Genomic DNA, 24,132 nt, shown 5'->3' on the forward strand with positions numbered 1-24,132 from the left:
GGATCCAAGTCACCACTCAGGTTAAACCAATGACCCACCTAGTCAGGTCATATTCACTTAAGGAAGGAGCACGGCATCAGAACTATTAGCACAAGCTAGTCAGGTCCAAATCACACCCACCCACACCCACTCATGTATTAATCAAACCTATTTTTAAAACTACACAACGTCTTAGTTTCTATGACGATACTTGGGGGTTTGTTCCACTCATCCATAACTCTACTACCAAACCAGTGCTTTCCTATATCCTTCCTGAATCTGACTCCTGTCTTGGCTAGATATTTTTAGCACGCTATTTACATTCCCCATATTTATTCCTGTTTGCCACTTATGCGCCTAAGTCATATCCCCCCCCCTAAATCAATCATATCCTCCCCTGAATCTGCACTCTAGAGACTCCAGATTCAGGGCCCTCAGTCTACCCTCATAGGGAAGATTTCTGATACTTTGTCATCTTTCTCTGTACGTTTTCCAGTGCATTTTATATCCACTCTGTAATACGGTGACCAGAACTGTGCAGCATAATTTAAATGAGGCCTAACCAAAGATATATAGAGTTGAAGAACAACCTGGGGACTCCTATTATTTATACTCCTTGATATGAAGCCATGGATTCTGTTCTCTTTATTGCGAACACCAGTGGACTGTTGTCTTGGTTTTAGATTACTGCTAACCAGAACTCCCAAATCCTTTTCGCAATCAGTAATATTAAGATCTACATTATATAATTTATATGTGGCATGGACATTTTCCTGTCCAATGTTTAGAACTTTGCATTTGTCTATATTAAACTGCATCTGCTACTTATCTGACCATTGCATCAGTCTATTCAAATCTTCCTGGAGTGCTCTGATGTCCTCATTAGAATGAATTAGGCGACCTATTTTGGTGTCATCAGCAAAATTGCTTATGTCGCTATTTATTCCTTCACCTATGTCATTTATATAAATTGTGAACAACAATGGGCCCAACACTGACCCCTGTGGAAAACCACTCGTGACGCTTCCCCACTTTGATTTCTCCCCACTGATGCAAACTCTCTGCTGCCTATTTGTCAGCCACACCTCTACCCAGGAAAAAAAATCTCCTATTCCGTCTGCCTTAATTTTCCTCAAATAGCCTCTGATGTGGAACTCTATCAAATGCCTTACTGAAGTCCATATACACAATATCATATCCATTACCATGATATACCTCCTCAAATACCTTGGTGAAAAAAGTTAATAAATTCGTAAGGCAAGAACCCAAATTTTTACAACAGTGCTGAGATTCATTAATCAATTTATATCTTTCAAGATGACTATGAATTGCCTCGGCAATTATTGATTGCATAAATTCTCCCACTATGGAGGTAATTCTTATTGGTCTATAGTTCGAAGCTAAGGATCTGTCTCCTGCTTTGTAAATAGATATTGCATTTGCCATTTTCCACTTGTCTGGCACCATGCCAGTTTGTAGTGATATCATGAAAAGATTAGCCAAAGGTTTGCTAAGCTCCTCCTTGCATTCCTTTAAAATCCTTGCAAACAGTTCCTCAGGGCCTGGGGATTTGTTCGGTTTAATTTCTATATTTGTCTGAGAACCATGTCACTAGTTACACTAATCGTGCATAGTTTATTATCGTCCTGTTCTACATAATTTATTATTTCTGGAATTTCGCTAGTGTCTTCCCTGTCAGTGATCTGACCTGAGTTACTTTTAAGTGGGCATATCTTGTCTCTTATCTTACTTCTTTATACCTGTAAGAAACCTTTTGGGTTAGTCTTCGAATCCCTTGCGACTTTATCCTCATAATCTCTTTTAGCTTTTCTTAATCCCTTTTTTTATTTCTCTATTGAATATATTGACTTCCTAATGCCCATCCCCTCTTTTGATATGCATATATATTCCTCTCTTTTGATCAATGAGATGTTTTAATCTATTGTTTATCCATTTGGGATCGTTTTTGGTTATCTGATTTCCCTAGTTGGAACATAAGTTGTCTGGCCAGCTAGAACTATGCTCTGAAAAATATCATATTGGCAGCCAACACCACCTACCTGACCCACAGTCAGATCGTCCCATGAAATCTGAGACAGAGACTTGATTGCAGTTATTTGGGTAACTTTGTGATATATTGAAACAAAGTGATTTGTGATCGCTTTCCCCAAGCTCATCATTAACTTCAAGATTATTAATCAGTAATTCCTCGTTGGCAAGAACCAAGTTAAGCAGATTGTTTCCTCTAGTTGGTTCTGTCACAAACTGTTTTAAAAAGGAATCCTGAACCGTATCAAGAAAGTCACTAGACTCAAGACTTCTTGTCATATTGTTCCAAATTAATTCGTCTAAAGTTAAAATCTCACATTAACACGACATTTTCATATCTAGACGCCTTATGAATTTTGTCCCATAGCACCTTACCGTGGTATGGTTTGTTAACGTACTGTACTCCTTATCAACTGAGGTTTGGGGGCCTATAAATCACACCCAAAATTAATTTGTCACGACCCTCGAGAAAATGTAGCCAAACAGATTCTGTGTCCGATGCTTCTAATCTTATATCTTGTCTAACACAACAAATTAAATTATCTCTGACATACATCGCCACTCCACCACCTTTCCTGTTGACCCTATCAATGTGTAATAGTTTATGGCCTTGTATGTGGCATTCAGAAGGCATTTCTCTATCTTTCTGGTTGTTTCAGGTCTCCGTTATATTACCTGCTCTTGCAAGTAATCTTAGCTCATCTATCTTATTTCTTAGACTCCTACTATTAGTATAGTAAACGTTAAGGGAGTTAGTCACTCTCTGTTCTCTACTGTCTCTACTGTTGCCTTTACTGGCAACTCTATCTTGAATATTATGTATTAAACATATCTCTGAGGTATCCTGGTAATATCTGCTGTTTTTAACCCTTGTACTGCATCTTGTTTGTTTCCCACACACTCTCATAACTATATAATCTATCAGTTTAAAGTTATACATAAATAACCCGCACATCGGAGAGAAAAGCTTATGACGACGATTCGGTCCAACTTTGACCATCTCATCAGTCATAAAGAGTCTTTAAAATGTTGATAATTTTGCTACAAGACTGATTCCCAAACTGAGAGAGCTGAGATTCAATGGTCGACTGAGAGAGCTTAATCCTTGGTGCTTAATAATAACCCACATGGAGGCAGTTTCTGTCTCCACATCTGTTATTACTGAGCACTGACATGTGTTCATTACATTTCATTGATCCTCTGTATAAGACCACGGAAGTGAAGGAGCCATGAGCACTCAAACTTATATGTAAAGTCGATAGGGACTGAATGTTTGAAATAAGTAAAGCAGAATGTTTGAAATAGGAGGAAACATACCGAGGAGAGCACAACAGAAACCAAGAAGTTCGAACAAGACAAAGGAAGAAAACCAAGAGTTTTTCAGGTGTGTGGCTAGAGAAGAAATAAATTGCTTGGTAAGGTGTACAGTGGAGTTCGACTCAAATACACGGCTTCAAAACTACGTATTGAAAGAGCAAAAAGGTACAATACAGTGACTGGATCAATACACAAATAACCCGCACATAGGTGAGACGAGCTTACGACGACGTTTCGGTCCGACTTGGACCACTGACAAAGTCACACTGTTGAAAGAGCCCCAGGCAGGAAAGAGTAAGCCACGCATGTTCACTAAAGTAAAAAGTTACAAAAAAGACAACTTATGGGAAACTTTTAATGGGAAGTGTTTCCCCTCGCCAGGAACTTTATCAGTCCTCGTATTGATAAAGCTGCTGGTAAACTAGAAGTTTCTTATTAAAAGTTCCTCACAAGGTGCATGTTCCTTGTCATACGCTTGTCGGTATTACCTTTATATCGTATGTGAAAGTAAAGGGTGGAGCCCAAGCGTTAGAGCTCAACTTCCAAAGATATTAGTGAATACGCACTTATGTAGAAGACTTCCTATGTAAATAGTAATAATGGAGCTTCATGGAAGAGTAAATAGTAATAATGGAGCTTCATGGAAGAGTAAATAGTAATAATGGAGCTTCATGGAAGAGTAAATAGTAATAATGGAGCTTCATGGGAGAGTAAATAGCAATAATGGAGCTTCATGGAAGAGTAAATAGTAATAATGGAGCTTCATGGGAGAGTAAATAGTAATAATGGAGCTTCATGGGAGAGTAAATAGTAATAATGGAGCTTCATGGGAGAGTAAATAGTAATAATGGAGCTTCATGGAAGAGTAAATAGTAATAATGGAGCTTCATGGAAGAGTAAATAGTAATAATGGAGCTTCATGGAAGAATAAATAGTAATAATGGAGCTTCATGGAAGAGTAAATAGTAATAATGGAGCTTCATGGAAGAGTAAATAGTAATAATGGAGCTTCATGGAAGAGTAAATAGTAATAATGGAGCTTCATGGGAGAGTAAATAGTAAAAATGGAGCTTCATGGAAGAGTAAATAGTAATAATGGAGCTTCATAGAAGAATAAATAGTAATAATGGAGCTTCAGGGAAGAGTAAATAGTAATAATGGAGCTTCATGGAAGAGTAAATACTAATAATGGAGCTTCATGGAAGAGTAAATAGTAATAATGGAGCTTCATGGAAGAGTAAATAGTAATAATGGAGCTTCATGGAAGAGTAAATAGTAATAATGGAGCTTCATGGGAGAGTAAATAGTAATAATGGAGCTTCATGGAAGAGTTAATAGTAATAATGGAGCTTCATGGAAGAGTAAATAGTAATAATGGAGCTTCATGGAAGAGTAAATAGTAATAATGGAGCTTCATGGGAGAGTAAATAGTAATAATGGAGCTTCATGGGAGAGTAAATAGTAATAATGGAGCTTCATGGAAGAGTAAATAGTAATAATGGAGCTTCATGGAAGAGTAAATAGTAATAATGGAGCTTCATGGAAGAGTAAATAGTAATAATGGAGCTTCATGGGAGAGTAAATAGTAATAATGGAGCCTCATGGAAGAGTAAATAGTAATAATGGAGCTTCATGGAAGAGAAAATAGTAATAATGGAGCTTCATGGAAGAGTAAATAGTAATAATGGAGCTTTCGTGGAAGAGTAAATAGTAATAATGGAGCTTCATGGAAGAGTAAATAGTAATAATGGAGCTTCATGGAAGAGTAAATAGTAATAATGGAACCTCATGGAAGAGTAAATAGTAATAATGGAGCTTCATGGACGTGTAAATAGTAATAATGGAGCTTCATGGAAGAGTAAATAGTAATAATGGAGCTTCATGGAAGAGTAAATAGTAATAATGGAGCTTCATGGAAGAGTAAATAGTAATAATGGAGCTTCAAGGAAGAGTAAATAGTAATAATGGAGCTTCATGGAAGAGTAAATAGTAATAATGGAGCTTCATGGAAGAGTAAATAGTAATAATGGAGCTTCATGGGAGAGTAAATAGTAATAATGGAGCCTCATGGAAGAGTAAATAGTAATAATGGAGCTTCATGGAAGAGAAAATAGTAATAATGGAGCTTCATGGAAGAGTAAATAGTAATAATGGAGCTTTCGTGGAAGAGTAAATAGTAATAATGGAGCTTCATGGAAGAGTAAATAGTAATAATGGAGCTTCATGGAAGAGTAAATAGTAATAATGGAGCTTCATGGAAGAGTAAATAGTAATAATGGAGCTTCATGGACGTGTAAATAGTAATAATGGAGCTTCATGGAAGAGTAAATAGTAATAATGGAGCTTCATGGAAGAGTAAATAGTAATAATGGAGCTTCATGGAAGAGTAAATAGTAATAATGGAGCTTCATGGAAGAGTAAATAGTAATAATGGAGCTTCATGGAAGAGTAAATAGTAATAATGGAGCTTCATGGAAGAGTAAATAGTAATAATGGAGCTTCATGGAAGAGTAAATAGTAATAATGGAGCTTCATGGGAGAGTAAATAGTAATAATGGAGCTTCATGGAAGAGTAAATAGTAATAATGGAACCTCATGGAAGAGTAAATAGTAATAATGGAGCTTCATGGAAGAGTAAATAGTAATAATGGAGCTTCATGGAAGAGTAAATAGTAATAATGGAGCTTCATGGAAGAGTAAATAGTAATAATGGAACCTCATGGAAGAGTAAATAGTAATAATGGAGCTTCATGGAAGAGTAAATAGTAATAATGGAGCTTCATGGAAGAGTAAATAGTAATAATGGAACCTCATGGAAGAGTAAATAGTAATAATGGAGCTTCATGGAAGAGTAAATAGTAATAATGGAGCTTCATGGGAGAGTAAATAGTAATAATGGAGCTTCATGGGAGAGTAAATAGTAATAATGGAGCTTCATGGAAGAGTAAATAGTAATAATGGAGCTTCATGGGAGAGCTGGGTGCAGAGGGAGTTAGACTCCGCGATCTTGAGATAATAAGAGTCAGTAGGAATGATTCATCTGGGAAATACAACAGAGTGTTGCAAGTTACTGTTAGTGATTATTTTTTTATGAGAAGTTATGATGACGTCCTTGTGAGTACATAAACAGTATTTTTGCCTCCAAAAAATGTTTTAACTTGAGACTGTGACAAAAGATTAAAACAAAGATGTTTTTAGCTGTTCTTTCCGGGAACTATTACGTTTTATTTTTCGAGGGTTTAATCTATATAAATGTAATTGCGGCTGGTTTAGAGAAGTGTTAAACCCGATGATTGGACGGCAAATAGGTTTGATCCTAGGAAGTGAAGAGCTGCTCCAATTTGTTCTTAAATTTGGAATTTGAATTGTCATCACAAAAAAAAAATATTGAAATAGAAATTTTTTAATAAACAAAATACACATTTTGCTACAGCAGTATACGTAAAATAATATTTATTTTAAGACAATACATAAATATTTTTTCCATGTGATGTAAGAGAAGGAATGGATGCAATCATTTATTTATTTTGTAGAATAGACTGATGCAGTGGTCGGAGAAGTGGCAGATGCAGTTTAATATAGACAAATGCAAAGTTCTAAATGTTGGACAGGACAATAACCATGCCACATATAAACTAAATAATGTAGATCTTAATATTACGGATTGCGAAAAAGATTTAGGAGTTCTGGTTAGCAGTAATCTGAAACCAAGACAACAGTGCATAAGTGTTCGCAATAAAGCTAATAGAATCCTTGGCTTTATATCAAGAAGCATAAATAATAGGAGTCCTCAGGTTGTTCTTCAACTCTATACATCCTTGGTTAGGCCTCATTTAGATTATGCTGCACAGTTTTGGTCACCGTATTACAGAATGGATATAAATTCTCTGGAAAATGTACAAAGGAGGATGACAAAGTTGATCCCATGTATCAGAAACCTTCCCTATGAGGATAGACTAAGGGCCCTGAATCTGCACTCTCTAGAAAGACGTAGAATTAGGGGGGATATGATTGAGGTGTATAAATAGAAGACAGGAATAAATAAAGGGGATGTAAATAGTGTGCTGAAAATATCTAGCCTAGACAGGACTCGCAGCAATGGTTTTAAGTTGGAAAAATTCAGATTCAGGAAGGATATAGGAAAGTACTGGTTTGGTAATAGAGTTGTGGATGAGTGGAACAAACTCCCGACTACAGTTATAGAGGCCAGAACGTTGTGTAGCTTTAAAAATGGGTTGGATAAATACATGAGTGGATGTGGGTGGGTGTGAGTTGGACCTGATAGCTTGTGCTACCAGGTCGGTTGCCGTGTTCCTCCCTTAAGTCAATGTGACCTGACCTGACTAGGTTGGGTGCATTGGCTTAAGCCGGTAGGAGACTTGGACCTGCCTCGCATGGGCCAGTAGGCCTTCTGCAGTGTTCCTTCGTTCTTATGTTCTTATATAAATTTCCTCTGATATCATTTATTTTGATAGATTCTAAATGATGTTAGAAAAGTTGAAGATTGAGACACTTATGCAACATATGTTGCATAAGTGTCTCAATCTTTAACTTGTCGGTTTTTCAAACCATTCATCACGAGTGTTAGAAAATTGTTTTAAAAGAGACTGCTAGCAACCGAAGGACTCAGCTGGTTTCTTTACACGTCTTAACACTGTTTACCAAACAGTAAATAGAGCTATTGTGGTGTCCCGTAGCTGGATCGCTGGCGCACTCAACTCACATACTGAAGTCCGGAGATTGAATCCCCGGTTCGGCTGGAAAACATTAGCGCGTGTTTTCTTGAGACATCTGCTGTCCATGTTCACCCATCAGTATAAAATGGGGTACTTGGGTGTTAGTCGACTGGTGTGGGTCGCATCCTGGGACAAAACTGACCTAATTTGCCCGAAATGTTCAGCATAACAAGCGGCTTTCTATATGGTAGTAAGTCACTGATGTCAGCTAGGACTGTATACCTTGTACAAGTACTTATAGAAATAAAGATATTATTATTATTATTATTATTATTATTATTATTATTATTATTATTATTATTATTATTATTATCCTGCAGGATGGTAGCATACCTTAGATAGGACTCTTGTGGTGGCATCCTGAAGAATGGTAGTATATCCTAGGCAGGACTGCGCTTTGAAATTAATAGAGGTAGGAGAATATCTCTTACCATATAAATTCAATTGTCTATCCTTTATGAGATTCCCAGTCTTGTTGTACACATTTCTTAAGTCTAGAACCTGTACAACATGATCTTAGTTATAATCGTACTACTGTACAAGATGATCTCAGTTATAAGCGTACTACTGTACAGGATGATCTCAGTTATAAGCGTACTACTGTACAGGATGATCTCAGTTATAAGCGTACTACTGTAGAGGATGATCTCAGTTATAAGCGTACTACTGTACAGGATGATCTCAGTTATAAGCGTACTACTGTACAGGATGATCTCAGTTATAAGCGTACTACTGTACAGGATGATCTCAGTTATAAGCGCACTACTGTACAGGATGATCTCAGTTATAAGCATACTACTGTACAGGATGATCTCAGTTATAATCGTACTACTGTACAGGATGATCTCAGTTATAAGCGCACTACTGTACAGGATGATCTCAGTTATAAGCGTACTACTGTACAGGATGATCTCAGTTATAAGCGTACTACTGTACAGGATGATCTCAGTTATAATCGTACTACTGTACAGGATGATCTCAGTTATAAGCGTACTACTGTACAGGATGATCTCAGTTATAAGCGTACTACTGTACAGGATGATCTCAGTTATAAGCGTACTACTGTACAGGATGATCTCAGTTATAATCGTACTACTGTAGAGGATGATCTCAGTTATAAGCGTACTACTGTACAGGATGATCTCAGTTATAATCGTACTACTGTACAAGATAATCTCAGTTATAAGCGTACTACTGTACAGGATGATCTCAGTTACAATCGTACTACTGTACAGGATGATCTCAGTTATATTCGTACTACTGTACAGGATGATCTCAGTTACAATCGTACTACTGTACAGGATGATCTCAGTTATAATCGTACTACTGTACAGGATGATCTCAGTTATAATCGTACTACTGTAGAGGATGATCTCAGTTATAATCGTACTACTGTAGAGGATGATCTCAGTTATAATCGTACTATGTACGAATGGTATATAATACCGACAAGATGAGATTAAGACACATTTGCAACATCTGGGTATCTTTATTGTAGACGTTTCGCCATCCAGTGGCTTTATCAATACAAATTCTAGGACATAGCTTGAAGACAGTAGAACTATGTACAGAAGATGAGGTAATCAGTCCCTCAACCTAGGAGTAGGTGCGAAGAGCACCATAGTCGTGGAGATTCTGAAGCAGAAGAAAGGATCCTGGCGCTTATATAGTAACGTCAGGTGTAGTAGACGAGGGCATATTCACTGGTAGGCGGGATTCCCCAGTGGAAGTAGGTCCTTCCCAAAGAGATGGGTTAGTTGTAGTAGTAGTTGTCGTAGTCGTGAAGGTTATGTACATGTCCTCAGAATTAAGATTCCATGATGTTGCAGTGTCTGACAAGTTATGTACGAATGGTATATAATACCGACAAGATGAGATTAAGACACATGTGCAACATCTGGGTATCTTTATTGTAGACCATTCGTACATAACTTGTCAGACACTGCAACATCATGGAATCTTAATTCTGAGGACATGTACATAACCTTCACGACTACGACAACTACTACTACAACTAACCCATCTCTTTGGGAAGGACCTACTTCCACTGGGGAATCCCGCCTACCAGTGAATATGCCCTCGTCTACTACACCTGACGTTACTATATAAGCACCAGGATCCTTTCTTCTGCCTCAGAATCTCCACGACTATGGTGCTCTTCGCACCTACTCCTAGGTTGAGGGACTGATTACCTCATCTTCTGTACATAGTTCTACTGTCTTCAAGTTATGTCCTAGAATTTGTATTGATAAAGCCACTGGATGGCGAAACGTCTACAATAAAGATACCCAGATGTTGCACATGTGTCTTAATCTCATCTTGTCGGTATTATATACCATTCGTACATAACTTGTCAGACACTGCAACATCATGGAATCTTAATTCTGAGGACATGTACATAACCTTCACGACTACGACAACTACTACTACAACTAACCCATCTCTTTGGGAGGGACCTACTTCCACTGGGGAATCCCGCCTACCAGTGAATATGCCCTCGTCTACTACACCTGACGTTACTATATAAGCGCCAGGATCCTTTCTTCTGCTTCAGAATCTCCACGACTATGGTGCTCTTCGCACCTACTCCTTGGTTGAGGGACTGATTACCTCATCTTCTGTACATAGTTCTACTGTCTTCAAGTTATATCCTAGAATTTGTTTTGCTCCATTATTGTTCAAATTTCATTGTACAATCTCTTAGTAATTAAATAATCAACTACCTCATTTTGTGATTTTACTAGTAAGCATAAGTCACCTTATGTGATTTTCTTATTTACTATTGTTCGCTTAAACATTAGCTGAATTGATACTTTCTCTGTCCATATTACTACCTCATATTTTTTAAAATACTATCAATTGATATTACTTACTAAAATTAATAAATATCATTTTTACTAAAATTTCAATTTACTCTTAACATTTTTGACATTTAATAACCATTACTTGTCTAATTACCTTTACCTGTTTTAATACCACATTTACTATCCTAGATTACTCTTAATTACCTTGTACTGCCATATAACCTCAAGTATAACTACCAGTGCAATATTGAATGAAATAAACATTACTTTTTCACTTTTTGTAATCATTATTTCTTACTAAAATTTTATTAAACACCATATTCACTACCAGTCAATTTTACTTTTGTACATTAAACATTATTTTATACTTCCCATAACATTTTGTAGCCAAATTTTTAAGTTTTTATATTCAACCCCAACCTTTATATTATCCCTTGTACCTGTGTACCTGTCTACCCTCTTACTATCATATTATAACCAAGACATTATCATTGTTATTTTTTTACTATTATTCTTTTGGTACTTTAATTGTGAATTTTATTTTGTCAATTTAAATCTAGTTATAATCTTGATCTTGTCAACAACCTATACCAGACTCTAGTGCAATTGCAAGTACCATTTCAAATTGTATTTTTATATTATAAGTTTATATTATAATTCCTACCATCTGTCCATTTAACTTTGCTTACCATTACTTAATTTTAGTCCCTTATATATTTTCTCCTTTATTTTAGCTTTATATAACTATCCTAGTTTATATATTCACAATTGTTAAAATAATCAAGGTGCTATTCTTAGGTGCTAAAGTAGAATAAGTTCACAATTTTGCCATTATATTCCAAAGCTCATTTATTTGATTACCACTTTATTGTTCACCACAACCTATATTAGTCCCTTTTATATTATAATTTTATACTATAATTCTAACTTTAAAAAATTACCTTTATAGTACTACCTACTATCATATTCCCAAGCTCCACTATTTGATCATCACTTTATTTGTATTAGTCCCTTAGCTCATTATTTTACATTTGTTAAATAATCCAGGTGCTATTTTTTAGCTTAAGACTATTTACTTTGTTTTATACTTAATTCAAACTATAGATTCACTACAAATCTTATGATTACAAGCATTGATCCTGATACCAACCTCTTATTTAATGACTTAAATGAATCAAACAGTTACTGTAATTACTACACTGCAGAACAATCAAAGGCACTTCTCAGTGCCAACAACAACATAACTATCTTTAACTACAATATCAGATCTTTAAGCAAGCATTACGATGACCTCATAGCATTACTAAATTCCTTACATGCCAATATGTCCATCATTACACTAACTGAAACCTGGCTAAAGCCAGATAGTACAGATGTCTATGCCATTCCTGGTTACACAGCCATACACAACTGTAGGCAAGACCAACAAGGGGGTGGCACAGCCATATACTACTCAGACCAACTAGAATGTATCACTAATACTTGCACAAGGGATGAACATGGGGAATATATAATAGTTAAATTCAAATCCAAGTACCTACAAAAACCTCTCACATTGATAAACATCTACAGAGTTCCACAGTCAAACATTAGCCAATTTAGTCAAAATCTAGGAAGTATGATAACTGATGCACGCATGAACAAAGATCACTTACTACTCTCAGGTGACTTCAATATAAATCTCCTGCAAGACCAGGACCCACACGTTACTGAATTCACAAACACAATGAGTAACTGTATGTTACTACCAACAGTAACAAAACCTACAAGAGTTGCAGAGACTAGTGTTTCCCTACTTGACCACATCTGGACCAACACCATATCCCCTTTAAAATCAGGCATAATTACAGATAATACCACAGACCACTACCCTACTTTCCTCATAACAACTCTTGGTAAACTACCCCAAGACACTACTAAAGTCACCTTCAGACTTCACAATGAGGCAGCCATTAATAACTTCACAACAGCAATAGCAAACATTGATTGGCACACTGAGCTTGAAACCTATACAGATATTGACGAATGTAATAATAATTTTCTAAAAAAAAACCAATACCTCTATAACAAGCACTGTCCTAAAAAAACTAAACAGATGACAGCAAAGAGACTGAACAGTCCCTGGCTAACACCCAGCATTCTCAAATCCATAAATACAAAACACCAATATGAAAAACAGTACAGAATGGGTCACATAACCAGAGACCAAACAAAACGTTACTCGTCAATCCTAACCAGCCTGATAAGAAGGGCAAAAAAATTGTATTATGAGAACAGATTATCCAACTTACGAGGTGATATAAAAAAGACCTGGAAAACCCTATCAGAAATTCTGGGAACAAAAAAGATATCACGAAATAGCGAAATAAAATTAGCAGAATCAGATGAACCCCAACTCCCACCAACAGAAACAGCAAACAGACTCAATGATTTCTTCTCCACTATAGGACAAAACCTTGCCAATAAAATCCCAAGCTCAGATACCCCACCAAATGACTACCTCACCGGCAACTACCCGAACACACTGTTCCTAGCTCCGACTAACCCATACGAAGTCTCCCTTATTATCAACGCACTAAAAAACAAGGCAGGAGATTTAAATACCTTACCACCCTTTATATACAAAAAAGTGTCACAAGTGCTATCACCAATCATTGCAACACTCTTTAACAAATCCATTGAATCCTCCACCTTCCCTACAGTACTCAAAATAGCAAGGGTCACCCCGATCCACAAAGGAGGAGACCAAACAGAGTTGAATAACTATAGGCCAATATCCAACTTACACCCTCTCTCAAAAATCTTCGAAAAATTAATTCATAAACGAATCTACTCCTACCTTATCTCCCAAAACATACTCAACCCCTGCCAGTTTGGATTCAGGCCTAATAAAAATACTAATGATGCTATTATACACATGCTAGAACATATATACACTGCAATAGAGAAAAAAGAAGTCCCACTGGGGATCTTCATTGACTTACGTAAAGCTTTTGATACAGTTGACCATGACTTGCTCCACGTAAAATTGTCACACTATGGTATAAGAGGGCACTCCCTCAACTACCTCAAGTCATACCTCAGCAACAGAAGCCAATATGTGTACGCAAATGGGGCAAACTCTTCTGCGCAACCAATTACAGTTGGTGTCCCACAGGGAAGTGTCCTTGGCCCTCTTCTCTTTCTCCTATACATAAATGACCTTCCAAATGCTTCACAATTACTCAAACCCACACTATTTGCAGATGACACTACATACGTCTTCTCTCACCCGAGCCCAGTCACGCTAGCCAATACTGTAAATACCGAATTACAGAAAATATCTACCTGAATGAGGACTAACAAACTTACACTAAACATTGACAAAACCTACTTCATTCAGTTTGGTAACAGAGCTACAGATGTCCCTCTTAACATAATGATAAACGGATCACCTATCACAAAACTAACAGAGGGAAAATTCTTAGGAATCCACCTTGATAATAGACTCAAATTTCATACACATATACAACAAATTTCTAAGAAAATTTCCAAGACTGTAGGCATACTATCGAAGATACGGTACTATGTTCCACAGTCAGCCCTCCTGGCCCTATATCACTCTCTTATTTACCCCTATCTCACCTATGGAATTTGTGCATGGGGCTCAACAACAATTAACCATCTCAGACCACTAATTACCCAACAAAAGGCTGCAGTTAGAATGATAACAAATTCTCACTACAGGCAGCACACTCCACCAATATTCAATACACTAAACCTACTCACCATACAAAACATCCATACTTATTACTGCACCTATTACATACATAGAACACTTAACTCTGATATTAACCCTCCCCTCAAACATCTCTTTGCCAACCTCAACAGAACACATGACCATAACACAAGGCACAGATCACTCTTTGATGTTCCTCGTGTCCATCTCACACTATGCAAAAACTCAATGCACATAAAAGGCCCTAAAATCTGGAATTCATTACCGGTAAATATAAAAGAAACACTACCTGTTTATAAATTCAAGTCTCTTCTCAAAGATCACTTACTCACCCAAAACCAAATAAATTCTGAATAACTGAACCTTATAAATTGTATATCTTAAATGTTTCTCACAATTATATCACATAAATGTTAAACCTAAAACCGAATCTAACTTTATTATTTTTTAAATACACTACCTAACAGAATCACTACCTAACTGAATGCAACCATATGACCTGTCTTTGTAATACTCTCTTGTGCTTTATAGTAATCTGTTTACATTAATGTTTTATCACTGATTTCATCATTGCTTAGTTAATCTTAAGTTAATTTTAAGCCAGCCAGTAATGCTATGCATAGTATAAGTGGCTTTGGCATGCTGCTCTTATCTGTATTTTTTTGTACCTCTGTATGTGTGCTCAAATTGGAAATAAATAAATAAATAAATAAATAAATAAATAAATAAATAAATAAAGCCACTGGATGGCGAAACGTCTACAATAAAGATACCCAGATGTTGCACATGTGTCTTAATCTCATCTTGTCGGTATTATATACCATTCGTACATAACTTGTCAGACACTGCAACATCATGGAATCTTAATTCTGAGGACATGTACATAACCTTCACGACTACGACAACTACTACTACAACTAACCCATCTCTTTGGGAAGGACCTACTTCCACTGGGGAATCCCGCCTACCAGTGAATATGCCCTCGTCTACTACACCTGACGTTACTATATAAGCGCCAGGATCCTTTCTTCTGCTTCAGAATCTCCACGACTATGGTGCTCTTCGCACCTACTCCTAGGTTGAGGGACTGATTACCTCATCTTCTGTACATAGTTCTACTGTCTTCAAGTTATGTCCTAGAATTTGTATTGATAAAGCCACTGGATGGCGAAACGTCTACAATAAAGATACCCAGATGTTGCACATGTGTCTTAATATAATCGTACTACTGTACAAGATGATCTCAGTTATAAGCGTACTACTGTACAGGATGATCTCAGTTATAATCGTACTACTGTAGAGGATGATCTCAGTTATAATCGTACTACTGTACAAGATGATCTCAGTTATAAGCGTACTACTGTAGAGGATGATCTCAGTTATAATCGTATTACTGTACAGGATGATCTCAGTTATAATCGTACTACTGTACAGGATGATCTCAGTTATAATCGTACTACTGTACAGGATGATCTCAGTTATAATCGTACTACTGTACAGGATGATCTCAGTTATAATCGTATTACTGTACAGGATGATCTCAGTTATAATCGTACTACTGTACAGGATGATCTCAGTTATAATCGTACTACTGTAGAGGGTGATCTCAGTTATAATCGTACTACTGTACAAGATGATCTCAGTTATAAGCGTACTACTGTACAGGATGATCTCAGTTATAATCGTACTACTGTACAGGATGATCTCAGTTATAATCGTACTACTGTACAGGATGATCTCAGTTATAATCGTACTACTGTACAGGATGATCTCAGTTATAATCGTACTACTGTAGAGGATGATCTCAGTTATAATCGTACTACTGTAGAGGATGATCTCAGTTATAATCGTACTACTGTAGAGGATGATCTCAGTTATAATCGTACTACTGTACAGGATGATCTCAGTTATAATCGTACTACTGTACAGGATGATCTCAGTTATAATCGTACTACTGTAGAGGATGATCTCAGTTATAATCGTACTACTGTAGAGGATGATCTCAGTTATAATCGTACTACTGTACAAGATGATCTCAGTTATAAGCGTACTACTGTACAGGATGATCTCAGTTATAAGCGTACTACTGTACAGGATGATCTCAGTTATAAACGTACTACTGTACAGGATGATCTCAGTTATAAAGGTATTACTGTACAGGATGATCTTAGTTATAATCGTACTACTGTAGAGGATGATCTCAGTTATAATCGTACTACTGTACAAGATGATCTCAGTTATAAGCGTACTACTGTACAGGATGATCTCAGTTATAAGCGTACTACTGTACAGGATGATCTCAGTTATAAGTGTACTACTGTACAGGATGATCTCAGTTATAATCGTACTACTGTACAGGATGATCTCAGTTATAAGCGTATTACTGTACAGGATGATCTCAGTTATAAGCGTATTACTGTACAGGATGATCTCAGTTATAAGCGTACTACTGTACAGGATGATCTCAGTTATAAGCGTACTACTGTACAGGATGATCTCAGTTATAATCGTACTACTGTACAGGATGATCTCAGTTATAAGCGTATTACTGTACAGGATGATCTCAGTTATAAGCGTATTACTGTACAGGATGATCTCAGTTATAAGCGTACTACTGTACAGGATGATCTCAGTTATAAGCGTACTACTGTACAGGATGATCTCAGTTATAATCGTACTACTGTACAGGATGATCTCAGTTATAAGCGTATTACTGTACAGGATGATCTCAGTTATAAGCGTATTACTGTACAGGATGATCTCACTTATAAGCGTACTACTGTACAGGATGATCTCAGTTATAAGCGTACTACTGTACAGGATGATCTCAGTTATAATCGTACTACTGTACGGGATGATCTCAGTTATAAGCGTATTACTGTACAGGATGATCTCAGTTATAAGCGTACTACTGTACAGGATGATCTCAGTTATAATCGTACTACTGTACAGGATGATCTCAGTTATAAGCGTACTACTGTACAGGATGATCTCAGTTATAAGCGTACTACTGTACAGGATGATCTCAGTTATAAGTGTACTACTGTACAGGATGATCTCAGTTATAATCGTACTACTGTACAGGATGATCTCAGTTATAAGCGTATTACTGTACAGGATGATCTCAGTTATAAGCGTATTACTGTACAGGATGATCTCAGTTATAAGCGTACTACTGTACAGGATGATCTCAGTTATAAGCGTACTACTGTACAGGATGATCTCAGTTATAATCGTACTACTGTACAGGATGATCTCAGTTATAAGCGTATTACTGTACAGGATGATCTCAGTTATAAGCGTATTACTGTACAGGATGATCTCAGTTATAAGCGTACTACTGTACAGGATGATCTCAGTTATAAGCGTACTACTGTACAGGATGATCTCAGTTATAATCGTACTACTGTACAGGATGATGTCAGTTATAAGCATATTACTGTACAGGATGATCTCAGTTATAAGCGTATTACTGTACAGGATGATCTCAGTTATAAGCGTACTACTGTACAGGATGATCTCAGTTATAAGCGTACTACTGTACAGGATGATCTCAGTTATAATCGTACTACTGTACGGGATGATCTCAGTTATAAGCGTATTACTGTACAGGATGATCTCAGTTATAAGCGTACTACTGTACAGGATGATCTCAGTTATAATCGTACTACTGTACAGGATGATCTCAGTTATAAGCGTACTACTGTACAGGATGATCTCAGTTATAAGCGTACTACTGTACAGGATGATCTCAGTTATAAGCGTACTACAGTACAGGATGATCTCAGTTATAAGCGTACTACAGTACAGGATGATCTCAGTTATAAGCGTACTACTGTACAGGATGATCTCAGTTATAAGGGTACTACTGTACAGGATGATCTCAGTTATAAGCGTACTACTGTACAGGATGATCTCAGTTATAAGCGTACTACTGTACAGGATGATCTCAGTTATAAGCGTACTACTGTACGAGACGTTGTACATGTGATTTGTTATTTAATTTTAGGGGTATTTTTTGTTACCATAAAGACCATTTCAAAATGTTATACCAATATATTAATGCCTTCAAGCAATAAAATATAATGTAAAGGGTCACTCTTCTACCCAATCTTTGAATGCGTATAGAGCAAAAATTATATATTAAAATTTTCAAAATAGTGTTAATGACAATGTTAAGAAAAAGAAAAGGTTTGTTTTGAAAGAAAAAAATGAGAAAAATGACTAGCAAAAAGAAATTATATATTTGCCTGAGGTAACACTGACAAAATACAACATGAATCTTTGTTTTACAAAGATAAGCAAGTGTTGAAAAATACATACAACACCACAAGAACAATGGAGCAATGTAGATGAATGGTTCACAGAACCGACACGTTGATAAATTAGACACATGAGCAACTCTTCAGAATCTCCACGACTATGGTGCTCTTCGCACCTACTCCTAGGTTGAGGGACTGATTACCTCATCTTCTGTACATAGTTCTACTGTCTTCAAGTTATGTTCTAGAATTTGTATTGATAAAGCCACTGGATGGCGAAACGTCTACAATAAAGATACCCAGATGTTGCACATGTGTCTTATTCTCAACTCTTGGGTATCTTTATCCTCAATAAAGATACCCAAGAGTTGCACATGTGTCTAATTTATCAACAATGGAGCAATGTTGTAGGTCAGTTGGCCTATGCTAAGGCAGGTTCACATCACATCAGTTCACGTATCTGTCCAACGTGTATGTGAAGGTGTGGAAAGTTCTCCCTTGATGATACATTCTCCAGTTATTCCGGAGAAACACAATCAATGCGAGAAAAGAATTATAAAGTGCATGTGTTCCACATAAGCAAGGATTACTAACTCTCAGAATAGACAAACTTTGATGTGGTTGAATGGTTTATAAACCCGGCAGGTTGATAAATGGGACACTTGTGCAACATCTGAGGAAAGCATCAAATACATGTGCAACATCTAGGTATCTTCATTGTAGATGCTTCACCATCCAGTGGCTTTATCAGTCTTGAAGCTGGTGAGGTAAAGAGCACCGAGGTAGTGAAGAGTGTGAAGAACAGGCATGAAGATTGTCGCATATAAGAACATAAGAAAGAAAACTGCACTCTATGACCGCGGGTTCAATCCCGGCCGGGGGTATGGTTTGTTTGCAATCGTGTCATTACGATTTCTTGAGTCAGTAACACTGCAACAAGCCTACTGGCCCATGCGAGGCAAGTCCAAGTCTCCTACCGGCTTGGAAACATAAACATATATGCAGTTTAATGTGATCCTTTATCGACAACGTTTCGCCCACACAGTGGGCTTTTTCAAGTCACACCGGCTTAAGCCAATGCCCCAACCTAGTCAGGTCAGGTTACATTCACTTAACGAAGGAACACGGCAACTGACCTAGATATATACTGGCGTTAGAGGGTGAGGGACGGGTAGCAGACGAAGACATTGTCACTGGAAAGCGGGATTCCCCCAGCGGAAGCAGGTCATTCCCGAGGGATGGGTCACTATGTGGAGATGTCCTCGGGACCAAGATTCCATAATGTTGTCAATGATTAATAATAACTCACACGGAGACAGAAACTCTGGAGATTGATCCGTATATTTCGACCCCCTTCTTGGGTCCTCTTCAGCAGATATATTTTCTTTCTTGGCGAACAGGCAAAACATATCTCCATTTCTCAAAGATAATGCAAAAACGTTCTCCGCACTAACCTAAAATTCTTTTGCGCTTGTCGTACTACGCCAGACCTCACGTCACATTCGTTTATGCGTGCAGATTTTAACGTTATGTTGAGTTTGCTGCGACACCCCTCTGCCAGACGTGTCGTGGCCTTTTACTATTTTTTTTTTTTGTGTTCGTGGATACATTTACGTTTTTATGGGCTTATATAACCTATTTTAATTGTACCTGGTCCAAAAAATTATTTGCGTGCTGAAAAACATTCAGAAATTGACGTGGTGTAATGCGTGATAAAACGAACGATCGAACGATGTAAAATGAAGTTGGGTAATGTTGGGAGATGGGCCCCTGTACCCCCCGCACCATGATGGAACAACTGTTCACCCACACCATGATGGGGCCCCTGTTCCTTCACACCATGATGGGGCCCCTGTACCCCCCGCACCATGATGGAACAGCTGTTCACTCACACAATGATGGGGCCCCTGTTCCACCACAACTTGATGGGGCCCCTGTACCTACCGCACCATGATGGGACCTCGGTACTCCCCGCATCATGATGGGATCCCTGTTCCCCCACACCATGATGGGACCCCTGTACCCCCAAACCATGATGGGACCCCTTTTTCCCGACACCATGATGAGACCCCTGTACCCCCACACCATGATGGGGTCCCTGTACCCCACACCATGATTGGACCCCTGTTCCCCACACCATGATGAAACCCCTGTACCCCCACACCATGATGGGGTCCCTGTACCCCCACACCATGATTGGACCCCTGTTCCCCCGCACCATGATGGGACCCCTGTACCCCTCGCACCATGATGGGACCCCTGTACCCCCCGTACCATGATGGGACCCCTGTTCCCTCCCACCATGATGGGACCCCTGTACCCCCGCACCATGATGAGACCTCTTACCCCCCGCACCATGATAGACCCCCGTACCCTCAAACGATGATAGGACCCCTGTTCCTCCACACCATGATCGGACCTCTGTACCCCCCGCACCATGATGGGCCCCCTGTACACCCGGCACCATAATGGGACCCCTGTACCCCCGCACCATGATGAGACCTCGTACCCCCACACGATAACGGGATCCTTGTACCCCCACCCCATGATGGTACCCCTGTACCCCTGCACCAAGCTGGGGCCCCATACCCTAGCACCGAGATGAGACCCCCATACTCCTGCATCAAGATGGGACCCTCGTACCCCTGCACCAAAATGAGACCCCCCCTTAACCTCTCCCCTACGTAGGAGGCCCCTTAGCCACTCCCCCAGGGGGGCCTCCTAACCTTCCTCACTAAAAAATATTAATAATATTTTCCGTGCGACCCATAATTAAGCAGAATGCGCCCACAGAACACTGAATGTTTTGCATGTATGAGAGTCATCGTGTGCGATGGAGTACGCCAGGGCGGGGATGCTGCCTTACCTCCCACTGTGTAACTCTCACGTGGAATTGAATCGTCGCACACTACGCTTGTCGTAAATACTGTTACTAACACCGCCGCTAGGGTAGGTAAGGTTCGTCAGGAAACAGGACAAATGTTTCCTGACGCGGGTGTTAGATGATGACCCGCCTTTGGAGCTTTTGGTCATCTGACCGAGGCCTTCCGCCCTTTTAAAAATTATGGTCATTTATAACCATTTAGTAGTAACACCGCCGCTGAACGTAACAGTTTGGAAGCATTTATGTACATTAAACTCATTGGGGTTCATTAGAAGTACGACATTTACAAACAAATCGTTTAGTGCACCATACCACGGGTGGGGTTTGAACCCATGGTTTGTTTGCAGTCGTGTCATTACGATTTCGTGAGTCAAATCGTTTAGTGTATTGGGGCTCCATGAGTACACTAAGAGAAAGTATAATGAGTAGCGTTTGTGGCCCAAGACTGTTCAACAGCCTCCCATCATACATAAAGGAAATTATCAATAGACCCCTAGCTGTCTTCAACAGGGATCTGGACAGATACTTTATGTCAGTACCCAACCAGCCGGGCTGTGGTTCGTACGTTGGATTGCCTGTGGCCAGCAGTAACAGCCTGGTTGATCAAGCCCTAATCCAACAGGAGGCCCTATTAAGGAGTGCGCCGCGGGGGCGATAACCCCCGGAAACCCTCCAGGTAGAATTATGCATATATTAAAAAACTCACGAAGCAAACCAGAGAACGGATGAGGTTTGAACCCATGGGGTGTCGTAAAAGTCACAGGCCAGTGTGCTAACCACTGGGCCAGCTGGCTCTAATATGATTCATACCACTAGGTACCGTATTTTCTGGCATATAAGGCGCAAGATCATATGATACTTATAAGACGACTTTTGGAAGCAGTTGTAACCTAACGTTAGTAAACCATTGCTGAAGAATATCACCAAGCCTACCCTTGACCCTGACCTTGAACATATAAGGCGCAGGCTAATTTTTCACGACTTTTTGAGAGGAAAAAAGTGCACCTTATATACCGGTAAATACGGTATATTTCTATACACCATAGGGAGGTTAGCATGGGCCGCCACTGTGCCCACAAAGGTAGGATTCTACAGGGGATCTGCACACCAGCGTGGCTGTGGCCTGAGTCATCAGTTGTATAATAAAGTTGTGTTCTTTCCTTAGTGGGTTTTTAGTTACTATACAGTTTCGGTCCGTCTTGGGCCATTGACTAGTCACACTAACACACGAAGATGAGGGAGCCAGTATATATAGGACAGGGACGGGACTAAAGAAGGAAAACAGAAGGAAATGGAAAAGTAGTGGTAGAGGTAATGTTGATTGTGGAAACAGTGGTCACAGACCGGTCCGCGGGGGCGTTGACCCCTGAAACCCTCTTCAGGTATACTCCAGGTAGCAGTAGCAGTAGTAGTAGAGGTGCGGGTTATTTGTGTGTTGTTCCAGTCATGGTAATGTGCCTTTTTGTTCCTTGATATCCGCTTGTTCTGCAGCCTGTGTTTTTTTTTTTACTTTTTAGCATAACTGTTCTCCAGGCTGAGGGACTGAGCGCCTTATCTACATGTTCAAAGGTGATGGACTGATTACATCGTCTTCACATCTCTACTACTTCTGCTAATTCTTCTGTACTCGACTGAAGAAGCCTACTGTGTAGGTGAAATGTTTCGGAATAAAGATACATGACTGTTGCACATGTCTTACTTACCAACTTGTCGGTATTGTATACCAATTTCATGTTTACTTACATTTGTGTTTCTGGTGAGACACAACACAAGAGTAACTATGGATTGTTAAATTATAACATTGATTTATAAAGGGGTGAACGGGTAAGCCAGTGGAAGGCCTCGGTCAGATGACCAAAATCACCAGCTACGGGTCATCATATAACCAAGACCCGCGTCAGAAAACAATTGTCCTGTTTCACGACGAATCTTACCTGACCTAACTAAAGTCATCGAAATTTTATAACGAGTTTCAACAATTCTCTTTTACATCAAAATCTTTCCAGACATTATAAAAATAAGATCAAAGGTATTTGGTGAGCCCAGAAATTGTGGCGCCTTAAATACCAATGACCACAAATCACTGTTAGCATCACCGCTGCTATCCAAAATACTGCATTTTTTTTTAAGAATGAGACACTTGTGGAACATTTAGGAATCTTTATTAAGGAAACATTTCGCCAACCAGTGGTTTCTTCAGTCCAATACAGAGAAGAACGGTGGAAAATGAGGAGGAGTTTGAGGTAATAATTCACTGGTCAACAACCAAAATGCTTCCGAGACCAGAATAACAATTTCCAATTAATTTTAGGTCACTGATAATGAATATCATGATTAAAATTGTTTGTGCAATAGTTAGTTATCTTTATTCCGAAACGTTCAG

This window comes from Cherax quadricarinatus, chromosome 63 (genome assembly GCF_038502225.1).
Source record: "Cherax quadricarinatus isolate ZL_2023a chromosome 63, ASM3850222v1, whole genome shotgun sequence".
NCBI lineage: Eukaryota > Metazoa > Arthropoda > Malacostraca > Decapoda > Parastacidae > Cherax > Cherax quadricarinatus.